Source organism: Rhinolophus ferrumequinum, chromosome 11, assembly GCF_004115265.2.
Source record: "Rhinolophus ferrumequinum isolate MPI-CBG mRhiFer1 chromosome 11, mRhiFer1_v1.p, whole genome shotgun sequence".
NCBI classification, from domain to species: domain Eukaryota; kingdom Metazoa; phylum Chordata; class Mammalia; order Chiroptera; family Rhinolophidae; genus Rhinolophus; species Rhinolophus ferrumequinum.
Window position 1 is genome coordinate 83,613,955 of NC_046294.1, and position 19,722 is coordinate 83,633,676.

Consider the following 19,722-nt stretch of genomic DNA (forward strand, 5'->3'; position numbering starts at 1 on the left):
TTCTTAGGGAGGAACAGGAATCTGGACGCCCCCAGCTACTTTGTTATTGGCGAGAGCTGAGAAACGCTCAAGCCAGGTTGGAGGCCATGTGCACCCAGCAGCGAAGAGAGGCTGGGATGGAGAGATGAATTTCCATGTGATCGTCATACCCTCCCTTGGCCACTTTCCGCTTTCGTTTGTCAGGTTAGTTAAGATGTGGCATTTGTGAATCCAGGACTGATGTTATGGCCCAGGGGAGCCAGCGGGGATGTCCGTGACCAGGTATAATTCATGTGTGTCAACACCAGTGGATGGGCGTGTATTGGTATGTGTGCTTGCAAGTACACGCATATAAAGATCTGTAGGAACCATGCGTGTGTGTTGGGTGTGGATGTAGGTAAACAACAGTCTACAGGCTTGCAGTGGCTTTTATTAGGGAGCTCTGGAGGGCCAAAAGGACAGTATCCAGTGAGGTGATCAACACTTCATTTTCTCTCCTCTGTGATTGCTTTGTCAGTTCCCTTTTCCAACTGCTTTTAAATAAAGTAGATGCTTTCAGTCCTCTATTCGATCTAAGAGGTGAGCTGATAGTTGAATCCTTTTATGGGGCTGAATAAGCATAGCTTAAGATGACGCTGTGCATGTGTGTGTATCTTGTGCAATAGAACACAGCTAACTGGAATATTTGGAGAAGAAGCTATGGTAATTCATTGCACTTTCTGCCTAACTGGGGCTTAACTGGAAAATCCTTTTGGTTATAAACTGTTGAAATTTTTTGTAAAACATAATAGTACATTTTCCTGCTTTTGTAAGCACCAGGTAGTGAAATAATTCCATCTTTGGCATTTTGTGAGCTTGCAGCACATGAGGGCTAGTATTTTCATTATCACTTAAAATTGTACATGTCATGTAGAAGACGTTGAACTGGCTTGAATTAATGTTTACCCTAAGAAGGTGGTTCTCAAGCAGGGACAGTTTTGTCCCCCAGGGCACATTTGGCAATGTCTGGAGACATTTTGGGTTGTCACAACTGAGGGAGGTCGTTGCTGGCATTAGTGGGTAGAGGCCACAGACGCTTCTAAACTCCCTCAAATGATCAGAACAGTCCCTCACCCCCAGCCCCTTACAAACAATTATTGGCCTAAAATGTCAATAATGTCAAAATGCCAACATAAGGCATATCTTTCAAATTTTTTGTCCAAAAATTTTTACTAAATTCTTGCATACAGAATATTTTGTTTTAACTGGTATGGCTTTTCATGAGTCAGGTGCTGGAAATGTTCTGAATAAGTGAAGCCTCTAATTCATTGACATTTATTGTTCCACAGAACAAATAGGGAAGCTTGCCAGTTTCCAGATAGGCAGGCCTGTCCCCAGATGGTCCGCCAGTGAATGCCCAGATTCATTGAATCATTTAGGACCATTAAACACCATTAGGGCCTCCGTAGCTTTTAATTGAACTAAGCAGAGTACAAACATAATCCCAGAGTAGTTTACTCTCCTCTCTTCATCTTTGCAACCCAAACTAAGTTCTCAGAGTCTTCCAGCAGAACTTTCTGATGATACAAGGCTTATTCTACTTACTGCAGGTCAGAGACAGCCTGACATTGACTCCCTTCAAAGTGCTTCCAGAGTCTGTAGACGCGTTTTTTTGCTTTTGCACGGCCCACCACGAGCCTTTGTCAGAATCCTTCTGGTTTTGGTGCCATGGGTGTACTGGAGGGCAGTTGGGGAGATTTTGCATACTCTGCACGTTTGTCATCTCTCTCTCTTTGAAGCCCTCACTGGGAGTCAATGAATTCACATACGAAAGTAGTCCTTTAAGCAGAATCTAAGTGGTTTGGGGGGTTAGGAAGACTGCAGGGTGTCCTTTGTTGGAGTAAAGGAAAAACTTGTACTGTGAACTTAATCTCAAATGGAACTTCAGAGTCAAATGTTCTGGAACTATTGCATATCATTTCAATAACCTACACCTTTTCTGTCTAGAACTCTGTAAAAGAGTCTAGTTAAGTGAAGTCTTAGGTGTCTGTGTGTCAAGCAAATGCATGTGAGCAGTTGGAGATAGGACACCGAATGCTTGGTTTAATATCCAAATTTCCCATCCATGGTAACCTCTGGCAGGGGTTCATTATTTCATATAAACTTAAAAGGAAATAACTGCCCCAGCAAGACTGGCTGATTTTTCAAATCAGTCCCGCAGGGTGGAGTTATGCAGCGGAAACGTGGTTCATCTCTCAAGTTGTGTTTTAGAAGTTTGCCTTATAATGTGTATCAGTAGAGGTGGCTGCTGGCAAAGAGGACTGGGGGTGAAGTCAGATGGCCTAGGTTTTCAGCCTGGTTCTGCTGCCTTCTGGCTGTGTCACCTTGGACAGGTTGCTTAACCTCCCTGAGCCCCACAGGGAGAACAATATCTATCCCCCTCTGACCCTCCGGCAGGCTTGTTTTCAGGATCAAGGGATAGGAAAGCACTCTGTAAATTGCAAAGAGCTGAGTAAATATCATGCACTCTGGACATTGTTCCATTGTTAAGCAAGAGCAGTACCATTTGTAAACCAGGTTTTGATAACATCCCAGGCGTTGTTTGTGAGAGGAGCCAGAGCTTCTCTAAGAACTCCTTTAAGAACTGGTATCACTGGCCACTCCATCTGCTGTTTTCTAGCTGAAAAGCTAAATGGAGTTGTGGGTGTACCTGGGGTCTTTCTCATTATGGTACAGAATCTTGGGGTGGGGGGGGCGATATGTGTCTTCCCCTCCTTTCTCTTAGATGGAAGTGTATTTATAGCCTGGTATAAATACAATCAGAAGGTTCATATAAAGCTATGTTATTACTGCAGTACAAAGTTAGAAATGCTTGAGGTTTTGGCTTCTTGGCTCTTCCATGCGGCAATGAATATTTTATGGGAAAGGAAATACTTAGTGTCTGACTCTTTTTATAGTGCAGCTACTCACAGGCTGGTAACCTTCCAGATCTCTCCAAAATCAAAATTGTTGCCTATCCATCTCTTCTTTCTTCACAAAAATCCATTGGTGCGCTGCCTTGCTGAGGTGTCCATATTCTCATGGTGAATGGGTCCATTTACAAAATACGTGGGGTATAGTTTCCAAAGCTAATTAATACTCTGAACTAGAGGAGTTGGCTGCTCACCAGGTCCACCCCACCCCTTCTGGCACCTTGTTGTGCTGGTCAGCCCCGGGAGAGGTGTCCTGGCAGAATACCCCTGTGTTCTCCATTTGAAGGTCTACATCTGCATTTTCCGCCGTACTTTCTTTGCTGCGTGCCCAGTAGCCACTGGAGGACGTGGCCCAACCTTTCCAAAGTCCACGCTGACCTTGGAATGAAAAAGCAGTAGGTGAGTCTGAGGTCCAGCAGAGCCCAGAGAGGTTTTTTTCCCGTCAAGGCCTGAGCTTTAGGCTGAAGGCCTTACCCAGAGCAGCCATGAGGGTTGATGAGATTTCACTGTCTGGTCCTTTTACTGTGATCTTTTCAGTGACCCCATGTGTAAGGCAGGAAAATGGGGGCCTCAACAGTATTGTCTCTGGGTTGCTGGGTCCAGGACTTGAAGTAGAGGAAATGGGTCTGCAGGCAGGTCAGCATCCTTGGAAATTGCCGCTCTGGCACTATGAGGCCATCCTGGCACCGGTGTTCAAGATGAGTTGGCCTGGTGGTCCTCGGAAACGGGTAATGACTAAAGCAGTCCTACAGACCAGGTTTACGGCCGGATTACGGTGTCAGAGAACACCCTGCCTCAGGTACCTGGCCCCCAGGCCTCTCCTCAGAGGCCCCCACAAGCTAGCAAAATACTTAGGAGGTCCATGGATGTGGGCTCAGTGGCCTGGGCCTTTTTACCAGTGCCCAGAGAGCCCTAATGTGGAAAGGACAGCAGGTGTGAAGTGTGGCTTCTGAGACACACAGGAGCAGTGCTAGCTGTGCCTCAACACTGGCTGAGGACAGCTTTTACTTAGCAAAGGTAGGTCTGTGAAAAATGCTTAACACAATCTGAATATGGATTCCACACTTCATTTAGTGGGACTCTGGGAGCTCAACAGCCCCACTGTATTTGCCTTCCGCTCTGCCTCCGGTGTTTGTCTTGGCGCCAAAGGAGGTACAGGGAAGAAGTGATTTGCAAGCCTCTGGCGGCTTTTTTGATCTCCCGACTCTGGTTGTGTTACTGCCAAATAGAGCTGTATTTCCTCACTACAGCTTTGTACTGGATCTTAGTTTGCTGCCCGCTTCCTACTTTTTGGTCTTCGAGCTCAGTGGTAGCGCTCGGCAGGGCTTTGGCTTTGCCAGCTCACAGCCTCAGTTGATGAGGTGAGGAAAGGGTTATTTATTCTTATTAATCCGTAGGAATGGGATTAGCCGACGGGTCACTGGAGAAATCACACAGCATTTTATACCTGGGATGGACTACGCAGGATGTTTAACGCAGCTGACGTTGGGGTCCCTCTGACCACTGAGTTATTGGGTGGCGTATAGGCAAGGCTCAAAATACTGAAAATCCTCCAGTGTTCTCAAAGCTGTATTATTGGTCCTGACCCATGTTTTACCTCTCCCTCCCCATCTGTGAAGGAAACAACGAAAATGGATAAAAGAAATGGAACCAGAGAGAGAAGAGACTGCTCTCTCACTGCTCTCCCCACTTTTATCAAGTGCCTGTTGTATGATAGACACTGCCCTGTGCTTTTAAATCAATACCTTTCAAATTAATACCAAAGCTAAGATGCAAGAATACCCTGGTTTTGGGACCTGGATAATCTGTAGATGGGATTATTGGCCTTGAGATCCGGTAAGCCACCAGTATGGAGTGTCTCACTCAGTATCTAGAGTTGTGCCAGTTTCCATGGAAGATTCAAGGACATGTATGCTGCCTTTCCTCTCTTGGGGGTTGAGACCACACACCATATATACATGCACGTGGACACACACGCCTGCATGCACAGAGGTAGATAGAGCTGGTGGATCATGCCAGTGCAGGCTCTGCATGCCAGTACTCCAGAAATTCACAGGGCATTGTGACTAGGGTGTCGGGAAGCGAGGGAGACGTTCTCCCTCCTTAGCAAAGCCTTGTGGGCTGCCGTGATGGAATGTGTAGGCAGCCTCAGGGCGTCAGGCAGAAGATTTGGACAGACAACCCTGCTCCTGAAGACGCATGGTTAAACAGGAAAACAAAAAAGATGTATGGTTAGTGAGTATGGTAGGCAGAATCGTGGGCCCCCAGAGATATCCATGGCCTAATCCCCGGAACCTGTGACTGTTAGGTTACTGGCAAAGGGGAATTAAGATTGCTAAACAGCTGACTTTAAAATAGAGAGATTATCTTCTGGAGGGAGGTAGACCCTCCAAAAGGAACACAGGACTGCCCACACCTTGATTTCTAGCCCAGTGAGACCCATTTTGAACTTCTCGCCTACAGAACTGTGAGATAATACATTTGTAGTGTTTTAAGCTGCTAGATTTGTGGTAATTTGTTCCAGCGGCAAAAGGAAACTAACACAGCAAGGCAGAAGAAATCTGAATGGCTGGTCCTCAGGGCGAAATAAGAGGCAGTGCTCTTCGTTCTCCTGTTCTCAGGAGCTCTCACAACACGAAATGACCTTTATTATCCCTCCCTGGGAAGCCAGGCAGGACTGACCCTTCTTGTGTAGCGCCAAGGAAAGCGATTCTTCCCTTTCCTGTGCCTCAGTTCCTTCCTGTGGGATGGCTCCTCTCTTCTGCAGTGCTGTGAATTCACTTTGTGGGTGCAGGATCTCACAGTGGGGCTTTGACTAAATAAGGGAAGAGGGCTGCAAGGAATTCTGTCGAAATCCTTCTGCTTTGAGGTACAGCCATAGGCTTAGACCCTGGCCAGAGTGATATCTGGGGTTCTGAAGTCACTACCTACCTTCCCTTGCTCAGGTCCTGGCTTCTTTGTGTGAGCAACCTGGGGGAAGTTTTAACAATAAGTAGATTCCCCCAGGAAGAGCTAAAAATAGCAATTAGCCTTCAAGTACTGTCTTGGCATTTTGTTAAGGTTATTTACCACTGTTTGGAGGATAATGGTGCCCTGTGTCTTTTCGGCCACCCAAGAGCAGCTGTGGAAATGCGGTTTTGCCCCCATGAGGGAAAGGCGTCCATGAGCTCAGAGAACACAGAGGTGTCCATAGGCTGTTGGAAAGAACACCCTCGTTTTACAGGTGGGGAAACCGAGGCCTAGAGAGCTCATACGTCTCTCGAGAGCTCCTACGAGGTCTAAGGAAGATCTCGTAAGTTTGTGACCATGTGAGATCTTTTCCCCCTACTGGCTTTGGAATGTTCTAAGATTCTTGCTACGTAGTATTGTCAGTTTGAGGCAGTAGTTACAGAGATCGGCTTTCCAAAGTTCCCTGGAAGAGATAAATGAAACGGATCATTAGGCAGACTGTCATCTGCCAAAGGCTTTGGTTTGGGAGGTTTTACTCCCATGATGGAACCTGAGAATCATGTCTATTGAGGACGACTTTCTCTTGGATGTTTCAGTTTTATTTTTAAGATTCAAGTGTCGACTTAAGTGAAAGGCATGAACCCCCTTGAAGGGCACGTTGTGCTGTCTCTGGGGTTTGTGACTTGGCTCTTTTTCCTAGGTGATATGTCCAGTACTGTCTCTCCTTGTCCTGTTCCCCGACCCCTAGGTCTCCACACCTGCCCTGTGTTCCGTTTGGCATTTCTTTTCTGGGGGTTCACCCAGAATACTTATTCTAGGTGTTCTGTCTGTAAGGCATGAGTACACTCATTCCTGGGTGCACACAAGGCCCAGAGACCTCACAGACCCTCTCAGCCCTCTGATTCTTAGAAGGTTACACTATTATGGCAACAAACACTGCATCTGTGTCTTCTCTTATTTCTCGCATGCAGGGTGACCTTTAGGGTACATTGTTCAGGAGACCAACCATTATCTGCCATTTGAAGTCGGCTGCTCTCATCTCTCTACCAAAAGAGAAACTAAACCTCATTGTCATGATTAAGGTCACAGCCAACAGCCAGTTAAAGAAGCCATTGCCCCGACTCCCATCCCCACTGCTCTCTCTCCCCACCTCTTCCCTCTCCAAGATGTAAGTGTCTTGGGAAAGAAATGGAGTTGGGAGCAAATGAGAAAAGATGAAAAGGCTGCCCGTGGTACTTTCCGTCTCTCAGCCTCACTGTAGAAAGAACTTGACCGAAGTGACACGATGTGGATATTCAGATGGCAATTAAGCGTTTATATGACTAGACCTGAGGATTTCCGGACCATGACACTTCCTTATCCTTCCAACCCATTTGTAGAGAGAGGCCCGGAGGCTTCCAGCAAGACAATTAGCACGTGAATTAGATTGTGTCTTCTGAAAGGCAGATGAAGTTCCCTGCTCACTCTATTACACTTTTATTTCATTACGGTTGACCATATCCTTTTCTTTGGGCAGAGAATAAGGATGGACTCTATGGAGAAACCAGGGTAGCAGTGGCTGTGAAGAACTGCTCCACTCGGCCCTAGTGACTTGGGGAAAGGTCCTGCCTGGCTGCTCTGAGCACATTACCATATATTCTGGTGATGAGGGCCGTGAGCCCCATGTTCTGCATTGGGGAGAGGTGCGGAGGGGACAGAGCACTGCTCTCTTTAGGCTGCTCATGAAGAAGGCGGCAAGCAAGGAGTGGCCTGTGGGGCTTTTGGAGAGGAGCCTGTCAGGGAACAGGATGAACGGGTGCCTGCGAGCTGTGGACAGGCCCACCCATCAGTCCTCGTTCCCAAGCTGGAAAGAAAAGCAGGTGGCATAGGAGGGCGGGAGACAACTCTTAGGGTCATGATAGTGTTTAACCCTGGGGGTTGCCATTTTGCAGCAAACAGGCTGTGTGACTGAAGAGTCAGTAGGATTAGTATTTCCAGCTTGACAGACTTAGAATTTTGCGATGGAGTCAGGAGAGGATGGAAGAGCCGCAGGAAGGATGCCTAGGGGTTTGGAGATGGATGTGGTGTTCCCAGACAGCAATAAACCTTAGAGAAGGGGCTTTTCTGCTTCGTGGCTTGGAACTTAAATTCAAATCTTTCAGCACTGTTCATGTAGCGTTCAGCCCACAGTTCCCTTGTTCTTGTCACATGTTATTAGCACTAGTTTTTAATCTTTTACATGCATATGTCTTGTGTGCCCTACCAAGTTTGAAGGTCCTTGAGGATACAGCCTGCACGTTGCATCTCTTTGAACCTTTCGACAGTGGCTAACTAACTATGCCTTGCGTTTTGTAGGTAATAACTATTTGTCAACTTTGCATAAATGACACTGCCTTCCCTGTCCCTCCCTCTTAGGGGAGCTGCTCCTCACCTGTCCCGCTGCCCAGATTTCTCTCTCAAAAAGGGGTTGAAATAAGGGGATGAAATAAGACGAAAATTGTGGGATGCAAATGGACAAGTAGGAGGGAGGGGTCACTGGAATGTGACCACACTTCTGCAGACTGAGGGAGAGCCTTCTCCAGGCTGTCACTTTGATTTGCGCATTTCCCACTGCTCATTGGTCAAGCTGATTTTTCGGTCCCAAAGGGGAAAGGGGGCTGCCTGTAATCCCCTGGCACCTCATGGCTTCCTCTTTGCCTCCAGTTATTATTTTTGCCTTCCTTCCTTCTTTCCTTCTCCTCTTCATGGTGCCGTCATTCGCCAGCTCTTCACGTTTGTTCCCTGTGATTGTTTCAACTTTATTTGGAAACTGGAAGCCTCATTTTGCTATAATAGTTCCTCAGTGATTTTCTAAATTAAACTCATATACTTCATCTGCTCCCTCACTTTTCAGATATTAAACAAATACTCTAAGAGGTTTCCTCCCCCCGCCCCCTTTTTTCTCAGAGACCAGCAGTTTGCTCAGCCAGATGGTGATAGATGGGGTGTGTTGAGGGGGATTCTTAGGAAGGGTGTTGGTTTCTGTCCAGCATTTTCTTGTCTTTTTGGCTTCCAGCTATGGGGCAAGACAGAGTACCCTGGCAAATGAACAAACACAGAGTGGGTGGCAGGAAGGCCCTGTCGCCTGATATTCCTGCGAGGAATCCACTTGTCTGTGAATGGGAGGCTGTGGAGGAGGTGGGAGAGCAAGTGTCTGGCCTGTCTCCAAGGCCAGCTGTCCTGTAGTGCCGTCTGTCATACAGGAAGGGTAGGCACCGAGGGCTTCTAGAGTCCGTCAGACCTCTGTTCTTGAACCGCCGCAGTCCTCATGTCCCCCTCCCTCCTGTGTCAGACACTTGTCATGGCTCCCTCTGTGCCTGCTTTTCTCTCCCACTAGCTTTCTGGTCTAAAGTCGTTTCACGTGACTCCACGATACCATCTCAGCTCCAGCTCTCCTGTCTCTGGGTTGGCTGCCCCTTGTGCAGGAATGGGTGCTGTTCTTCGGCCTGCCTCGCCCTCATCTGACGTGTCTTCTCCCTCTTCTCTCCTTGCTGCATCCCTGGTGTCTTCCAAGCTCAGCCTTGAGCCCACCTCTTCAGAGACGCTGCTGAGATTTTGGTTCCCACTGACGCTGGGTGTGGCGGTTGTAGTCACACTGACATTTGAGCACATGAGTAAGAACTGGTTTATATGATTTTTGTATTTTCTTCTCTCTTCAATGAAATGGTAAGATCTAGGGGCACAGGTTATTGTCCTATGCTTTTTTCATATAGTTCACTTTGCCAAGTAAATACCTAATTGATTCTCAACCTGTCTGAGCTTGTAAGAGTGGGGACCTGGACAGCCCTGCTCCCCAACCATACTGAGTTGGTAACCTGCTCCAGATGACTCAGGGAAAGAAGTAATGCAGTTGGCTCCTTCACCGCACCTGCTTGTTGCCATCTGTGCTCTGACCAATCAGTGCATGATGGCCGGTTTAGTTGGGTGGATGTTGCTGCCAGGTAGCAAACAGAAGCAGCAGCTCTTGAGTCCTCTGCCATGGTGGCTTGTGGTCCACAGAGCCAGGCACCTGTGCTAGGCAGCAGAGATAGCTGGTTTGGTCCAATCTCTGTCTTCTTGTACCTTCTTGGGGAGCACAAGTATGTTACAGATGCATGACAGGGATATTATGTTAGTATTTTTTTCCTGAAAGGCTAACCTAACTACTGTCTTTGGAAATGTCCTCATTCAAGGTTGGCCTCTGTTTTAGGACTGCACGAATAAGCCCATTCTAAGACTTCTGCAAGCTGAGGCCCACTCACTTATCCACCTGACCACTCTGGATAAACCAGGCTCAGTTTGCCAAGGGCTTGTCCATCGTGACTGGCTCATTCCTAATGGCAAGTCTTGGCTCATGTGATGCCTCCGTCACGTGGAACACTCTGCCTTGTTCAAGACCTTTCCATTTTTAACATTCCCCAACATGGGTGGACAGATAGGCCCTGAAAGGACCAGCTCAGTCTCACTGTGTTCTCAAGTCATCCCTAGCCACCCCGTCCACTGTTTATCTCCTCTTCTGAGCACCCATACGTTGGTTATTTGTTGCCATTTGGCACATCACCACATGCTCCTTTCAGGATTCTTTTTCTGTCTGTTTTTCATCAGCTATGTTATAAACTGGCCAGGGGTCAAGGGTCTATCTTTTTCTGCAGCATTATACTTGCTAATGTTTATTTCACATAGCATGTTCTCAACATTGTACGTGCACAATCTCATTTTTCTATCCTCTGAGGTAAGAATATCATTATCCCACTTGACAGATGGGAAAACTGAGGTTTAGAGAACCCCAATGCCTTAAGACTAGTAAGTTGTAGACCTGGAATTTGCAATCAGGGCTGGCATCAGAATCTGAGTTCTTAATTTTTTCTTCCACTAACTCAGTTTGTATCAGGCTCTGCCAGTTAAAGCTTTATGATCTCGGGCAAGTTGTTTATTTCCTTGTGCCTCAATTTCTTCTTCAGCAAAACAGAGATAAAAATAATACATGCCTCATAGGATTGTTCCAAGGATTGGATGAGATAATGCATGAAAATGCCTGACACATAGTAAGTGCTCAAGCACGGCGTGTGCGCGTCTGGTCTTTATTCTCAGCGTCATCTTAACATTGTTATTTGTATGACTCTTATTACCTCTTGTGTGTCTGGCATCATCTTAGCACTGTAGACGACAGTGTTACTATGCACATGGCTTGTGTTCAGGAAATGCCTCATTAATGAACGAGAAGGCACTTGGGCTTGCCGAGGTGACTTGGTGACAAATACTCAATATGATTTGTCTTTGTGGCAGGTGCTGATGAAGAGCTTGTCTTTGCCAGTGGACAGTCTAGGCAGGTTCTTGCAGTAGCAGTGGGGAGTTGGGGGGAGCTGGCAGTAAGGCATTGTGGGGTGTGATGGACGCTGCAGTCAAGAACCTTCCTGTAGCCTACAAACTTTTTTCCTTCCTTCCCACCCCCTTCCCCAGTAGCTCTGAGCCCTGCCAAGTCTGTGCAGAAGCCTTGAAATGACAAAGCACCCTTTAGTTAATTGCACAACGGATTGCCTAGAGTTAAAAGTTCTGATTTATATGACTATAGCTCTAACTGCTCAATAACACAGGCCTGTAATCTACTTTCATTTCAAACAGAACGGTGATTTATAGGGCAGCATGCCGCTTTAGCTCAGAAATGAGGTGTTCAACATATGCTCTGTTGACATAAATTTGGAATTTATCGCTGTTGTCAAAACTGCCTGTTGGACAAAGGTGGGTATTAAGGCAATAAATGGCTCCGAATAGTTTTCTGTCACATTTCCTAACCATTGTATTTAGTCTATTTGAGGAGAAAATATATACTTAAAAGTAATCAAATGTCCAAAATCCATGCATCTTGTTTTGAGAGGCGAGAAGGGAGGAGGCAGGGAGGACGGAGGGGCAGAGGACTTGCGGGGGGCGGGGGTAGGCTGGGGTGTTGTGGAGGAGAAAGCGTTTCATGAAGTTATGGCCCATTTTAAAAAGATTCCACTTTGCTTCCTCTCCCCCATCCCCATTAGGAGGTGGGCTTTCCTTTCTCATTTACAGAGAAGGGGAAGAAAATGAAAGCTCATTAAATAAAAATAGTAAAGGACATTTTTATGTGCGGGCTTAAAGCCAGCGATGTCAGGGAGGAGTTAGTGAGTGGCGCTGTGAGGGAGGCAGCGCGGGGTTTGTTTATGGGGAAATAAAGCCCCCAGCCAGTGTGGCTCTCTTTGCGGCCTCTGCCAGCTTGGGCTGGCTCGCAGGCTCCTGGGGGCCGCCTGAAGAGCCTGAGGAGCAGTTGGGTACCAGGCTCTACGCTAGACACTGTATGACACCCATCCAGGTCCTGCCTTACTTGCTACCAGCAGTATGGCGAAGAAACACGTACTCACCCACTCACCCAAAACATGTCTTGAGCACCTAGCTGATGGCCTGGCCTTTGCTAGGCTTGAAAATACAGAGCAGTGAGGCAAAGCTCTGTCTTCAGGTAGTTTTCCACTGATTTAGAGAGGCACACAAGCAAGCAGATGCCACCCCAGTGCCACCAGTCTGGCAATAGACGCATATGATGGGGCTCAAGTGGACCAGCTTTGGGAGCGGAGGGACCAGGGGAGGCCCCTAGTGATGATGTTAATTCTGCCGGCGAAATGTCCCTTTTTGGGCATTAGGTCCTTGCAGAGAGAATACAGCAAAAAATACTGTATTTTTTTGATAGAATTTTTTTAAGAAAAAGATGTGCGATGCTGTGTTCAGGTGATCGCTGGCGTGTGTGTCAGTTGGGTTTTCTGTGTCGTGTGTTATAAGGAGGAGGCCAGAGTCCCTGTTCATCAAGGCTGCTACCTCTGTTCTCAGGTGCATCAGCCCCACGCCATGGACTGGTCATCGCATCCCCTTGGTGCAAGGGCTCCAAGCAGGGAGCATAGAGGATTTAGTGAATGCAGCCAGAGTCAAGGTTAAGAATCTCCTTTTTGCTCCATCTTTTGTTTTAATATAACATAGCTTGCGGTGTGTTGTCAGTTTGTGTCCCTGTGAGATGTAAAGTCCAAGCATATCCAGAGAGCTGTCTGTGCCTTGGCTGTCACTGGGCCCGGAGTGGCTGGTATTATGCATTTCATGCATGCCCGACTGACAGGCGTACAAGCAAGGTAGGAGCCGGAGGAGCACAAAAGCTGCCTGGTACTTCTCCCCCTGAAAATCAGGCCCAGCAGGGGGAGAGGATGCATATTTGTTACTTTTATTTTATTTTTCCTTTTATGTCTATCCGCACACACTTGGAGTCGCTCAGCATTGATAAACGTGTGCTCTCTCTCACACACACACACCGTCCCGCTTTCTCTTTCCCGCCTGTATGACACACACACACACACACACACACACACACACACACACACGTGCAGTCCTAAGCACACTGGGCATGGACACCAATTGTAAGCCTCCTCTGTGTGGCTCACCGTCCCTTTGCCACCAACCCTGTCCTTTTCACACAAAGCTCCCCGTTGGGAAAACTCATAATTTTTACACCACACAGTCTTGACTGGCCATTGCTGGAATTACTGTCTCTTTGAAGTGCTTTCTGCTAGGGCATTTACAGGCCGTTTTAATTACCTGCAGCTTGCAAGGGGCCTTGCTCTGTCCCAGCCTTTGTTTGTTTGTTCTTTGCAAGGAGTCTGTGCAGACAGGAGTACGGCAGCCTTCTTATACAAAGAAACAAAAGGGGTAAAAACAGTTTGGGGGACCCTTAACAGAGCTTCTCCCCGCAGCGTGTTTTGGAACACCCTGCCCACTTGAATAAGCATAGAAGAGAAGCCAGCCTTGCTGTTGGCTGGTCCATGTTCTCAGCTCCGTGGGTCCCTCTCCTAGGCTCTGCCTGGGATATTTATGTTTGTTTGTGTATTTTCAGTATTATTAAATATATTTTCAAACTTCCCGTCATAGACAGCAGGGCTGTCAAATAAAGCTCCCTTCATTGCTGACCCAATCAAAGCCAGCTGCAGTTGAGCTGGTATCCTGCTCATATTTTTTCAACTCAATCTATTTAAGGAGTGTGTTATTAAATTATTGAGTCTGTACGTGGGGTGGAAGGTGGGGTTTGAAATCACATGCGAAGGTAGTACCCACTTTGAGCTGTCTGGTGTGTTACTTTCCTGTCTTCATTTTTCATTTGATTCTCTCTCTAGAATGAACGAACTATAAATAGCCTTCTTTGGGGTTTCTGTTAAACACAAGTGTGGCATGTCATGTCTGCAGATGAAGATGCTAGTTTACCAGAGGAGCTTTGGAAATTTATCCCCGTCTCTGGCAGGTTTTACAGCAGCAGGAATATTCATTCATTTAGTCCAAAAATTTACCGAGAAATCAGAAACCTCATACATTGCTGATGGGAATATAAAATGGTGCAGCTGCCTTGGGAAACAGCCTGGTAGTTTTTCAAAATGTTAAACACAGAGTTACCATTGACCAGCAGTTCTACTCCTAGGCATGTATATACCCAGGTGATGTAAAAGCATATGTCCACAGATAAAACTTGTACACAAATGTTCATAGCCTCATTATTCACAACAGCCAAAAAGTGGAAACAGCCACATGTCTATCGACTGGTAAATGGGTAAATTGAATGTGGTATATCCACACGATGGAATATTACTCCACAATAAAAAGGAGTGGAGTGTTATACATGCTGCAACACGGATGAACCTTGAAAACATGCTCAGTGAAAGAAGCCAGACACAGTAGGCCACATACTGTATAATTGCATTTATATGAAATGTTCAGAACAGGCAAGTCCATAGTTAAAGCTGGATTAGTGGTTGCCAGAGACTGGGGGTGGGGGGGTGGGGAGTGACTGCTCACCGGTACGGGTTTTTTTGGGGTAGGATGATGAAAATATTCTGGCATTAGATACTGTTGAAGGTTGTATAGCTCTGTGAATATGCTGAAAACCATTGAATGGTACACTTTAAAGGGATGACTATCCTGGTATGTGGATAATATCTCAATAAAGCTGTTATTTAAAAATATGTATTGAATGCCTACTGTGTACCAGGCACTGTGCCAGACTGAGGATACAGCAAATGGTTCCTGCCTTCATGTAGCTCACAGTCTAGGAGAGATGAAGAATACTAGTAAAAAAAACCCAGTATATACCTGTAAATTGTGTTCAGTGCTATAAAGGAAATCCATAAATAACAGTAATGGAGACTAGTGTTGGTATAGAACCTCCTTAGATGGACTGTGTTTCAGGTGCAGTCTTAGTTTCCCAGAGCCTGGCACACAGTAGGTGCTTAACAGATAGAGAGTAAATAGCAGTAGAGGACAGGGCGCTGTGCCATCCCTGTAGGAGGTTATAAAGTCCCTTGGAGACTCAGTCTGGCCATGGACTCTGGGTGCCATCCTTTGCCTTACCTTTCTTCTCAGTGGTTCCTCTGTTCTTGCTTCTCTCCGTGTAGGGTTGGGTGAATCCCAGGCGTGCTCTCAGTAGATCCTTTCTTGCTGGTGCTTTACTCCTGCATCTTTTAGGGGGAGACTCTGGGAGGGGATCTTGAGGTGAGAAATCTGGAGACTTCCACCTGTTCACATGGGAAAGTAAGTCACTTTCAGTTTTCCTCGTCTACAAAATGGGGCAGCACTGTCTTCCCCAACCACAGCGTGGTTGGATCCTCAGGAAGCCCTTTCAAAGTCACGTGATTTGTAAATGCATTAGCATTGTTACTGTAAAACCTCAGTGGACTTGATGTATTTATATTTGCATTTTTGCAAGAAGGAAAAAAAAGAACCGTTAAAGAAATGAATATCTAGTTGGTTTTTGCCTTTTTCTTTCATTAAAATGGCAACTTTCAAAAAAAAAAAAAGGCAACTTTCACAATGTGATTTGGTGTCTCTACAGGTTAATCTGCCCCGATCTCTTATTTTGTGTTCGTAACTGATGTTTACAATGATGTTTACAGCTCAGAATCCTCATAGAAAAGTAATTTAATTTTCACTGTACTAAGGCAGAAAGAATGAGGCAATATACATTAAGCAGGTTTTCAGAAGAGTTTAATTCCACAGGAACTTTCTTCTTAGACGCTTTATAAGCCTCAGTTATTTTCAACAGTCTCTGAGGATCCATGGCTGGTCTGTGGGATATGAAGGTAGCATTTTGGCTTCCTGGCTAAAGTGAGAACATGTGAAAAAAAGAGCTTAAATAACCAGTAGATGGTTTCCTCCTCACACCCCGGCAAAACAGGAAGGTAAAGGAGGAATCTGTAGCTTTTTGAAAACTGTTTTCCCAGAAATTGGCTATTGTGCTGGTAGAAAGCCTCATATGGGTGTGAGAGAGAAAAAACAAAAGCCATGTCCGTCCACTATCATTTCCCTTATAGGGTCTTTTAGGATCTGGAATAGTTTAGATTTATTTTTGTTTCCCTTGGGCTGACATCATCAAGCATGCATCATGGTACCCTGTTTGGGGTTTGGAAAAAGCTCTGAGAAGTTATAAATCTTAAGGCATTTTACTGTTTTTCCTCTTCACTTTTCTAAAAGCACAACTTTTCTGGTTTCTTAAAAAAAAAAAAAGAAAAAGAAAGGAAAAGAAAACTACAAAAGTGTGTATTGATCCCTTTCCCTCAGATCTTAACTGCCCAGGCTGTAATACCTTGCTTACATCTGCCGGGTTTTTGTGCAGTTTTGCAACATGTCCTTAATCCAGTGAGCATAAATAGAACATTTCAATCATATTTGGCTACCAGGAACTTTGCAGATAAGCACACTAAGACCTTGTTGAAAGAGACTGTATGAGATTGTGTGTGATAAGATCATCCTAAAGCCCAGTGCACAAATGAAAAACTTTTGTTCTTGGTGAAATTTGTTGATAGAGATATTTCAAATAAATGACTTGGGAGAACTCAGTATTTTAAAACAAAGGCCCAGTTACGTAACAACCAGAAGCTCAGGCCTCATGGTGCTCGGCAGCCATGAAGATCCTTCTTTGAGCAGTTGCTACAGGGAGATTAGCACGCCCCTTTGTCTTTCTGACATGGTATTTGAACATGCTCAGGCAGCCTTATCTGAAAGCACTGTACTTGGTGTGGTTATGGCCTGGGGGGGGCGGGGCATGCGATTGTCCTTCCTCATATGTTCAAGGCTCAGGACAGCTCCCTCCAGTCCTCAGTCAGCTCCAGGTTGGCCTTGATCCCAGGCCAAGGCAGGATGCATGGCTTTCTTTCTAAGAACTCCGAGGAGGCCTTCTCTTTTAGACAATAGGGACAACTGTTCTTGGTGTGTGTCTGTGTGTGTGTGTGTGTGTGTGTGTGTGTGTGTGTGTAGAGGAGATGGGTTTTTTTACCTCTACATTTTTCTCTTCAAATTCCCTGTCATGTTTGTTTGTTCATTCATTCAACAAAAATGCACTGAATCTCTCCTGTGTTCTGGACTCAGTGATGGAGGTTGAAGGGATGACTCGGGTTTGGACCCTTCATGAAGGAGGTTATAGTGTGGCTAACACAGGCCGCATGGCAGCCCCACAGCCTTGCTGTTTCATAAACCCAATTGGAAAGGACCAAGAAATCATCTAACCTCAACCCTTATACATTGTTACAAAGGTGTGACATGAGATCTGGAAACGGTGAGTGGTTTGCCCAAGGTCTTCGGATGGTCGCTGGCAGAGCTGGCGTGAAAACCAAGTCTCCTGCACCCAGTCCAGTGTTTCAGTCAATGTGTCACACTTTTAATTTAGATGATTCTTGTAAAACTGTGCCTTCTTTGTTATTCTCTCCCCTTCCTTTAAAAGGCTCTAAAACAACTAAATGTCACCATCTTCCATTGCTCCACTGGTCTGGATGCCCAATAAAGGGGCACTTGCTGTGTCCTTCCGACCCCTCCCCGCTTCGTGCAGCAAGGAAGGCGTTAACCAGCACTCTGTTAGTTCTTGGTTGCTTTTTAAATCTGTTGTTTGAAATCCTTGCCTTTTATTGGTATATTTACTTTATGGCATACATAAAGAGCTGTATTAAAAAATAAATTGTGTTGTAAAAGCATTCGGTAATGTTTATTAATATTGACTAGTCAGGGAGCAACGAACTCTATCGCTAGAAGGATAATTTGTGGTAATACCAGCTAAGTGTTCACAGCTTGTCAAATGACTGTCTAATCTCGACATTAAAAAAACGTGGGTAAGAGGATAATTTCCCTTATGCCTTGAGAAAATGAAAGTGACCCATTCTGTAGCCAAGATTAGAACTATCTCTGCTTTTTCTCCCCGGAGGTAGCAGCCTCCTCTCTGAGTCCAGGCAGTTCTAGGGCAGTATTTCAGTGGTCAAGTAGCTCTTCGTGTCAGGGTGCTTAGCAATGGCTTCACTAGCAATAGCCGTTCATGTGTCTTGTTCTGTCTGCCTGGCCCTGTGCTGAGGGGTTGGGAGGAAGAAATACATTCATAGTGCCTGTCCTCAAGGAGCTTATAGTTTTGAAGAATTTATAAATGGCTTAGTCCTGAATCGTGAACTGGATATTTCAAGAAAGTACATAAGGAGAGTGGCACTGGGTGTGACTAATGACCTACCTGGGCTGGAATATGTCACTCAGGGTAGCATTAAGAGACATTCCTTGGGAAGATACAATGTTACCTTTAGAATATAGGGAACATTCCCTGAGGATCCCATGTGTCCTGTGAATGGCCTGTTCTGGCTTAGCTTGGAGGTCACTAGTAGAAGAGGATGCTCAGACTTTGCTCTCCTACAAACCATGTGGAGAAAGTATAGGAGATTGGACCGCATAGGGAAACACCCTGTAATCTCCTTGGAAGTTGCTTTTGCAAGTATATTCCTGATAGCCTAGTAACTTTTTCTTTTAAAATTAGAGCCCAGAATGTCATCGACTATCTGGCCTTCCTCTTGTCATTCGAATTAAAGGTAAACGGACCATGAAGGTACCTTTTACACTTAAGGGACTGGAGAAAAAGAGTAAGCCCATTGCCAAAGTCCATATGGTCTTCCCTCTCTCTGTTCTCTTTTTACTTGGGGAGGTGAGTGAGGCCAGGGAAGGTTCTCTTCCCACTGGGCTTGTGAGCTGCTTTTAGACTGAGAACATTTCGAGAGATTAGAGCTTTGCGAAGGGACTCACCATGCCCACAAGGGGAGACATGGCAGCAAGTCTGTGCCACTTGGCCAGGTCATGCTCAAGAGAGGGGCAAGAAGCTCATGTGGTAGAAGCTGGTTTCCCATGATTAAATAGAGGATCGTGGAGAGTGTTGGTCCCCATGTGGGCGGTAGGTTTTTGAGAGAAAGGGGTCATTTAGACCTTGGTTTGGATCTGGTTCACAGAATCTCCGATCTGGTCCTTGTCTATTCTGAGGACCTCTAGAAGCACTGAGTAGGTGACATTGATGGGCATGTAATCAGAAAGCAGAAGCCCCAACCCTCAGGGTGACTGCCGCATGTGGAGCAGCTCAGACCACAGAGACGGGTGAGTTGAAAGGACCTTCAGGGCCACGCTGGCAGGAGCTGAATGTTGGTTCAGGGGATGGAATCAGTAAAACTGAGAACAAGGGACACATCACCTTATCAAAGCTCTTTTAGGATGGATTCCCCACTTTAATTTTAACCATTCAGAGGTGGGTGGTCGGGTGGTCTAGCAGCTGTGGTGTTCCCTCCTACTTGCTTTCCCCAATGACAGATCCTAGTTCTCGGTGCTGGTCTGCCCAGCAGAACTCCCAGGTCAGATAACTTCAGATCTGATGTCCTCCCCAGGAGGACAGTGAGGGAGTGCAGCCCTTGGCTATTGGAATAGAATTCCCTGTCTAAACCTTCCCTGCCTCTATTGTCAGCTCTGACTGTGTTTGTCTCTGGGTAGAGGAACTTAGGAACAAACGGAACATGGGTGG

General features: G+C 46.1%; 1 protein-coding gene across 4 annotated transcripts in view; it reads left to right on the forward strand.

The window, feature by feature from the left end:
* ZBTB16 (zinc finger and BTB domain containing 16) overlaps positions 1 to 19,722 on the forward strand; it is a 184,225-nt gene that overhangs the window by 66,003 nt on the left and 98,500 nt on the right. The gene's annotated exons all lie outside the window — the stretch shown is intronic.